This window comes from Solanum dulcamara, chromosome 6 (genome assembly GCF_947179165.1).
Source record: "Solanum dulcamara chromosome 6, daSolDulc1.2, whole genome shotgun sequence".
Taxonomy (NCBI): Eukaryota; Viridiplantae; Streptophyta; class Magnoliopsida; order Solanales; family Solanaceae; genus Solanum; species Solanum dulcamara.
In genome coordinates this window covers 30,060,625-30,067,141 of record NC_077242.1, presented here as the reverse complement: position 1 = coordinate 30,067,141, position 6,517 = coordinate 30,060,625, and the positions used below count along the sequence as shown (strand labels likewise).

Sequence of the window (6,517 nt, the reverse complement as noted above, 5' to 3'; positions counted from 1 at the left end):
TGGATCATGGCAGAGGCTCATAATTCCAGGTATTTCATCCATCCAGATTCTACAAAGATGTACCACAACTTGAGAATGGTATATTGGTGTAATGGAATGAAGAGGGATAGCGGAGTTTGTGTTATACCCCACCCTTTTTAAACTCGTAATGTCTCATAAGTTCCTTGGACTTTATCATGTGAGACGGATACTCTATGACCCTATCAAATGACTCCAAAGAGTGGAGGATGTGATACCCCATAGTAGAGAAGGTTAGAGATGAAGTCATAAGAATTCGGAAGGAATTGGAGGCCAAGTAATGAGTTGTAGGACTCGATTTACCTACGTAAGCTACTAACTTGGAAGTCTTATATACTTAAGCTATTGGAGTATGTACCAAGCTTGCATAGCATGGATTACACTGGTTCTTAAAATAAGATGAGATTATGAACCCACGAGGAAGAGAAAAAGACAACATAAGGCAGCCTAAGAAGGCGACATGTGGCATCACCTCAAGAAAATCGGTGACCCACCTGCTTGGGGTCAAGTAGGTGACCCACCTGCTTGGGGGAGGTGGACCCCACTGCCATATAGCAGCACCCTATTGGCAGCATGCATACGTGGCCCAATAAGGGATAGACACATATCACCCTATGGGGATGACACATGTCACCTCCAAAGCCACCCTATATATGTATGTTAAGTGACTAAGGAATTCATTCCTTATCTTAAAACTTAGCCAAAAGATGAAAAAGCTTGAGAGCAAAGGAACATAGCTACGGATGGCTCCTTTTCAAGGTAAGTTTCAATTTTCCTCCATGAATTAATTATCTACGGTGTTCATCAACCATGTGGAGGTGTATATATGTATCTTACGATGTCTAGGGAATTAATTCTTTAGCTTGGAACTTGAGATAAAGTTGAAAGAACAAAGAGGGAAAACGTTAAAAACTAGCTAACAAACCCATTTTTGGAGGGGACAGTAGTTAGTAATATTGATATAACTTCTTGTGTATAGATTCGTTTAGGGTGATTCAATATGTTTTGGAAAGATATTTCATAGGTATATAAATTTCATTTAGATATTAAAATCCAGTTTTGCTTTTGCTTCTCGAAAAAGGGTGATGAAGTGTAGAGGAGGTACTGCCCAGATTTTGGTTTTGGAAATCTTACATGTATATAAATTTCATGAAGGACGTAAATCCTGTTTCCCTTTATTACCTCTTCAAAATGAAGTGACAAGGTAAAATAGTAAGCTGTCCAGAATTCACGTTTTGATAGTTTTGAGTGAGTTGTTGCTCGAGGGGTGTAATATATTGTTGTAGGGCCTAAATTCATTCTAAAATGGATATGGATTCTTCTGGTTGTAGCCACATGACCATTCATTGCATATAATTAAAGGCGTTACAAAATAAAGGCTAGACACCCTATTATGATATCGTATTTTTGAATAAGTCGTTTGGAGTTTATGTTGTATATTGTTGCTGTGGATTACTTAAACATATGCTGCAGGTTGTTGTTGTTGGTTGGCTTTAGGTCTTAGGGACCTAATTGGAAATTTAGATAGGGCATATTATAGGGGAGGTGTTGTCCAATTTTCATTAACGCCTTAACAAACTAAATAACTAGTCGAGGAAATGACTAAGGAAATAGATTTCATTAATACTATGGTGTAACCTAAGAGGCTGGAAAGCTAAGAGTAGTTGACATTCGTATTACTTTCATATTGAATAGGTTCAGAGGACGACGAGACGAGCAGGATAAAGAGTAACTCCCAAGAGGTATGTGGAGCTTCTCTTGGTATGTTTTTGGTATAGGTATGTAAAGCCTATCTTTTCTCCTTTGGCATGTCTTAGATGTAAGCAGGATATGATATGAACTTTCTGGGTAATTCCATTCCCAGGTTATGAATATGACTTTAGGACCCTCACTCACTTTTGAATGTTATACTTTAAAGTAGTAAGCTGCTATCTTCGAGTCTTCTATATGACTTATAACAATTGATTCGACTAAACTCTTGTTTGTAAAAAACAAAGGCTCTGAGATAATCAATGCTCGGATTGCTATAAGATATTTCACATTGGCATACGTGTAAGATTTTTAAAAATTCCTTTTTACATAGTCCTTAGTGACAGTTAGAGAGTATACGTCAGATACCTTCTGCCCTGATCCCAAGGTGATGGTTCACTTGATGACTTCATTGAGTCTCAAATAATAATTTAAACTGTGTTTTGTTTCTCACTACTCTACTCGTGTATACTGTAACACTTCTTTCACCGAGTCTCGGGCCAGGTCCGTTATCGTGCATAACTCACTGCATTATCCATCGAGCCCTTCACTAGAGGGTCGGGTATGTATGTATATATATATGATAATGATGTATTGTAATAAGGTGACGATGGCGCGGGGACTGATACTGATACTACAGATATGATTCACCGAATTCGTGAAAGGGCCGGCTATATTGTATAATTTGAGCATACATGCTTTTATGACTCACACAGTACAGGTACAGGTTTCCAATTTTGATAGTTTATCCCCTGTTTATCTACTTCAAATATGCTTCCAGTTGTATTATGTTCTGTTTTACTTACTCAGTACATATGTCGTACTGACTCCCTTTCTTCGGGGGGCTGCATTTCAAGACCGCAGGTACAGATATGGGTTTTGGGAGTCCGTCAACTTAGGATTCCTCTTAGCTTAACTGGAAGAGGCTCCATTGTATCGGAGCCTAGTTTTGGCACTAGCCACTAATGTATATCATCGTTTTATTTATTCAGGGGTACAGCAGGGGCCCTGTCCCGCCATATGTTGTCATTATTATTTTTAGAGGTCTGTAGACATGTATATGTGGGTTGTGTATGTCAGTTTGATTCAGCTGGGTCTACCTGATATATGAGATACGTGATTATGTTATGGCAGCCTTGTCGGCTTGCGTGCCCTATCATGTTGTGACACAAATTAAAAAGGCTACAGGTTTATGAAAATATTATCGCCTAGTGGGGCTCTGTTGTATGATATTATCTTATTTATGATTCAATGTGACCACAGCTAATAGATATGTGTACAGAGGGTCCAGGTCGGACCCCAGTCGCGGCCTACGGGGTTGGGTCGTGACAGAAGTTGTATCAGAGCAGTTCGTCCTTGGAGTGTCTGCAGACCGTGTCTAGTAGAGTCTTGGTTATCGATGTGTTGCGTGCCACATCTATAAACAGGAAGCTATAGGACATTTAGGGTGTTACCTTTCTTCTACATCTGAGATCGTGCTATAGATCCGAGTCATAGGAAAATTCCTTATACTAACCTTGGATCTTAATAGAAGGACGACATCAACCGAAGGAAGTAATTGGCGATATGGAAAGTTACGAAGCATGTAGGTAAGTAAAGTAAAGCCACAGAAGATATCTGTTTGGTAAGGTATTGAACTAATATTGAAATGTAAAGTTGAAACCTGAAAGGAAAGCAGACAAGAAGTGCAACAGATGCAATTTGAAGTTTGACATATGAGGTAAGTCCAGTATTTTTATATTATTATTGATGTCGAAAGCCCTGTGAGGCTGTGGCAGGAATATGTATATATATGTGTTGGCCCTGTGAGGCATTGTTGGTATTTTCTGTGTGCAGGTTGTGGGATAGTAAGAAGTGTAGAGGAAACTTTGCCGAATTTTTTTTGGGACAAGAAAAGGAAATGAAGCATAGACTTTTAGTATGTCTTAAAAATTGATACCAAGTACCCCTACTGTATTTAACTAAAGCTGTAAGAGGTATCCTTCCGGTCCTCGATAAGGGGCACCCTTTTCACTTGAAGAATTTTATTTCGGAGGAACAAAAGCTTATTTAAGTAGTAAAGTTCAGACTACGGTATCTCCAGTCGTATTCATACTTTAGGAATATAAACAGAGGGCTCAGGATAAAGGGTAAGATGGCCAGTAATTGAGCTTCAATCATTTTGAAAGCGCCAAGCCTCAACTCCTAGCGTAAATTAAATGAGTTGTTCATAACCCGAGGATAAACTCGAAAGGAGATTGGGTAGGTCAAGTATTAAAAGAAGTACTGTGATGTTTAGGAGGTTTTGGTTTCTTCCAACAATGGTTGGAAAATGAGTTATGATAACAGTTTATAGTTCTCCACTGACTAATTGGGAAAAGAACTTCTAACAGAAGCATCTCAAAGAGATGTTAGGAACTAAACACGAATACGAATTAAAAAGGGGATATATAAGTATGAATTGAACAGTGTGATACGAGTATGCAGGGATAAAGTGGAACCTCTAGTAAGACGCACTTAGTACGCGTTGACTAAGTTAAAGGCCTGCGTTGAGAACGCAGTAAGAGCATGGGGCATAAGATATAAAAAAAATGACTCGTGTACACAACGTCGCCCCAAAAATAGTGGAACCCTTAAGGGATGAGGATGGAAAACTTAAGGAAAAAATGGTGCAACTTCTATTCGCCCAAAGAAGCAAAGGATATAGGTTGGGATAAAGCTACTACTTCAAGAAAACCTTAGATAGTTATCATCGGAATACTAGCACTGTCTACTTGGAATTGGAACGACTACAGGTGCGAAGTAATTCTAGGAAAAGGAAAAGTAGAAGGTAGCCTTGGATGATTTGTTCCTTGGGTCGCATTATTCAAGTACCAATTAGTAGATAGGACCTCATATTAAATATGGAAAGGTTCTCGTCGCTTCATAATTTAGCCAAGGCTCCATACGCGGATAGTCCGATTATAAAATATGAAGATAGACGGAGACATGATGTAGTGCCAAGTAGATTGGAGGAAGAGATTGGGTGAAATTGAGACTGGACAAAAAGACATAGAGCAAGGTACAAGCAGGTGAAAGTACAAGTACCCTCTAAAGGGGAGAAGTTAATGAGGAAATGGCAAAGGTAGGAGGAGGCAATTGATATAGCAATATATGTGAGATAGACGTCTAAACTTCTATAAGATATCTTGTTGAACCAAGTTGGAAAGGTCCGGAAGCTACCAATAATTGGATGGAAGCCAGAATGCTACATAAGGCAGCATTAAGAAGTTTGTGACGAGACCCTGAACAACATAACGCTAGAAGGCGGCTACGTATAAAAACAAAAGAGTGTAACCATGAGAGGATAGCAACCAAATTAAGAGACATTACGAAGGATAATGACAGCATGCTAGACCAAAAGCCAAAATTTGATTATAGAGTTAGTCGCAAATGATGTTGCGATATATAACTAACCAAAGAAAAAGGAATAGAAAGCCTCCTGTGGTAGAAAATGAGGAGAACACAAAGTGAATAGAGGATAGTGGAGCTAAAAGTCTACGCCGATACTAGATGCAAGATAACAGACGAAAGGACAGGGCAAAACATAAAGACTCGCGAGACAACACTGAGGTAAATCCGGAGCTAAGTTGAGTGCCCCACACATTATGGCAAGGATTACAATGAAACACGACACGAAGACTTCCCAGAGAGGTCACCCATCCCAGTATTACTCTCACCCCAGCACGCTTAACCTCAAAATTCTGATGGAACTTGATGCTTTAATGCTAGTATGATCACGCGAGATGGAAGAATATGAACTAGCGGCGGAGGAACAACATGAGATTATGTTCCTGGAATACTATATGTTACGTTGAGGGTATTGTAACAAGGGCTTAAGCAAAACAAAAAGGATTAGCTAATTGCTAACTAACGACGCACTCAAATGCTACAGCTCTTCAACATAGAACCAGTTAATGAGAGGAAAACCGCAGAATGACTATATGGGCCGGTGGGCAAGGAAATTTCGACACCACTTGGCAGCCAACTCTGAGGGCAAAAAAGCAGAACCCAAAAGGTAAGGGTACCAGCTGATGTAATTTACGAATGACAGGAAGTAGTGCCCAAGGTCAAAAATTTTACAATATGACCAGAACTACAAGACTCATTCCACACTCCATCGATAGATGACTCTGAAGGAAATGTTACCCGTGGATTCACGATATAAGCCCCTACTCCTTCGATTAAAGACTACCTACTTAGCCAAGAAGGTGTAATATTGTAGGGTAAAAGGGTGGTAGGACCTTACGGAGTCCCCACAACTATTATCCCAGGCGAAAGAGCCCAAGTTGCAATTAACTACTGAGAGATGCGAAGATAGATTAAGCCAAACTACCGAGATGGAATTAGTACTACGGGTGAAGTAAGACATGGCCACGAGTGGCCCAAAAGATCTACCCCGATAGCGAGTGTAGGATAAGGGAGAAAAAGGCAGGGTAAAACATAAGGACTAGCGAGGTAACGCTAGGATACTTCTTGTACCCTCTCATATCCTTGTAAAGGTAAAGAATTATGCAAGATAATGTGTCTAGAGGATTACAAGCGGGGGTAAGGGAAATTGTGAAAGGGTCTAAGTAAAACTGGCAGAACTAACTGGTTACTACGGGATGACGATCTTATATGCCAAAATTTCTTCAGAATTATACTAGATTATGTTAGAAAAAGCACAAAACGGCTACGAGAGCCATTATAGGAGGGGACTGCAACATTATTTGGTAGCCAACCCTAAGGA

General features: G+C 39.7%; 1 pseudogene; it reads right to left on the bottom strand.

Moving 5' to 3' along the window:
• Nucleotides 1-5,410: 5,410 nt before the first annotated feature.
• LOC129893569 (5S ribosomal RNA) lies at nt 5,411-5,530 on the bottom strand (annotated as a pseudogene).
• Between the last annotated feature and the right edge of the window lie 987 nt (nt 5,531-6,517).